Here is a 2,826-nt window from a genome sequence, read left to right as displayed (position 1 = left end):
AAGAAAAGTAAAAATCTATAGTTATGCTGAACCGAACATATGGTTCCCTAAAATGAAAGGAAGAATGAAATATCCTCCTAGAATAAAGTAATTTTTACAAAAAATTTTTTTGGTATACAAACTTATGAGTATTGCAGCAATGGAAATTCATTGACCAATTTCATACCAAATCAATCAAGGTATTTGAACAATTTTATTAAATTTAATTAAGAATCAGAAGTTTTATTAAAAAAATCAACATAGTAACAACTAATATTAAATGAACTATAAATAGAATATTATTTATAAGCCTACAGGTGCACATTAAAATGGGTGTGTAATGTTCATTTAAATGTTACAAATTTCATCACAAACGCATAACACCCTCTACCACTAGTAGTGTAGAATAGTTTATAATGATTCATGTATAATTTTTCATTTCTTTTGGTATCATTCAAGCAGAAAAATTAATTTTAAACGTTTCTGTATGATGTTTGGGGGTGATAATATATAAAAATATATAAACATTTTATTTCTCTTTGCATCTAGTGCAATATTTTTTTTTATTTATTTTGACTTTATCTACACATAAGTTGTCTACTTAAAAAGAAAATAACGAATTCTATAATCCTGTGCTACATTTTTCACTTTTTATTTTCACAACAAACGTCTGCCTGCGTTCAGGGCCATCGATAAATAAAGATTCTGATAGAAGAAAGCAGAACAAATAAATTTGTATGTACGTTTTACATATGTATGTTTAGAATTGTACATACAATTTGTATTGAGGTTTTCGTTAATATGTTAGTGGATGTGTATGTTTTATTGGGGTAAGGTCAGGTTAAACTAGATTTTATGTTGTTTGCATAAAAAAACCCACTTTTATAGTTTTAATCACTTAAACCACGATGTTTAATAAATACTGCATTAAAGAATGGATTTCTATTCTACCAACGACTAGGCTATCGAGTAGACTAAAGATTTAAGACTAGGCTATAGACTAGACTATAGAAAAGGATATAGACTAGATTATAGAACAGACTAGACTATAGACTAGACTATAGACTAGACTATAGACTAGACTATAGACTAGACTATAGACTAGACTATAGACTAGACTATAGACTAGACTATAGACTAGACTATAGAATAGACTATAGACTAGACTATAGACTAGACTATAGACTAGACTATAGACTAGACTATAGACTAGACTATAGACTAGACTATAGACTAGACTTTAAACAGACAAATGCTTTATTGTTGCTGAAAATTTTGCTTTTCAATATTAATAAATTACTTCTTAAAAATTTAATTAATTGCACAATTTTGTAATCATACCCTTACTTCCTACTTCTTTTCTCACATTTGATGTTGAATAAAATTTTCTTTTCAATTTATAAATTTATTATAATTGTTTTTATTTCTTTCTAAATCATTTTTAATGGTGTTTAGGTCAGCGTAAAATTAACCAATAAGAAAAATTAAAATGCAATAGATTAAACAAAACAAAGACAAGAAATTATATTTTATTTAAAACTAAATAAAAACAATTGATATTAAACAATTAAAGGCTTTTTCTGCGATCTATCTCTAACAAACTAAATATATATAAATTTTTAGATTTCTTTTATATTTTTTTTTGCTTTGGAGATTTCTATAATGATTAAACTAATGCATTTTGAAATAAGGAACAAACAAATTTAAATTCCAAATCCATTGTATCTATAGACTTAATGCACGTACACCAAAATCGATGAAAAAAAAGCTGAAAATAGTGTGCAAAATCTTAAATGGATGTTTACTTCAACAACTTGCCCAGCCAAGAAAGTATTTTGTACATTTTTTTGTTATTTCGTTATTTTTTCTATTGTTTTAGAGAAAAGAAAACATACACTCACAGTGAATATACCAAAGATGTTCATACAAACAGACAGACAGATGTACAAAACAAAAAGTAAAATAAATTTAAATAAAATTAAAAACAATAAACAAAAGCCCCCACTAATAATGCAAACAATCACAAAAACATATGTATAAATATTGGTTTGTACAATAATACTACTGATACTACAAACACCAGCCCAGCACCATCACCACCACATCCACTAGTCCATACTAGCCATTAGATGGTGTAGAAGGATGAAACGTGTTAAAACTATTTATTATTCAGATTTTCTACTTTTAATTCATTCATTCATACAAACAAAAATTTATAAACAAAATATAATGTACTAAAAACTTGGTACGTACCTTTTTATATAGATAATACATCATCATCATATGATTGTGGTTTTCTATATTGTAAACATATAAATTTTTACGTTTTTAATATGCAAAAAACGTATTTCCATAACGCCTACTGTTTGAAACTAAAAAAAAAATTCAGCAACAATTTGTAATCGTTTGTAAAGTATGCTTTTTATAACATATTTTGCTTGACATTCTATTTAAATTATGAGGAATTATGTTTGTGGTTTTTCTTAGTTTTTGTAAATTATTGTTAACAAAACAAAAGTTTTTGTATGAACTTCTTATAGAATTCAAAACAATAGCAACAATCTATTAAACCTGAAAAATAAATAAACAAAGGGCATTATTATATTAATTAATGAAAATGTTAAATGAACAGTTATTTTAACAAATATTTTACTTAAAGAACTTGTTCTAAAATCTCTTATTTAAGAACGGGCTATAAAAGTTTTATATAACGAATTTTGGAATTGGAATTGAAGCAGATAAGTTCTAGTTCAGTTCTAGTTCTAGTTCAGTTCTAGTTCAGTTCTAGTTCAGTTCTAGTTCAGTTCTAGTTCAGTTCTAGTTCAGTTCTAGTTCAGTTCTAGTTCA

This window comes from Lucilia cuprina, chromosome 6 (assembly GCF_022045245.1).
Source record: "Lucilia cuprina isolate Lc7/37 chromosome 6, ASM2204524v1, whole genome shotgun sequence".
In the NCBI taxonomy this organism is placed as follows: domain Eukaryota; kingdom Metazoa; phylum Arthropoda; class Insecta; order Diptera; family Calliphoridae; genus Lucilia; species Lucilia cuprina.
Note: the sequence above shows the minus strand (reverse complement) of the source record.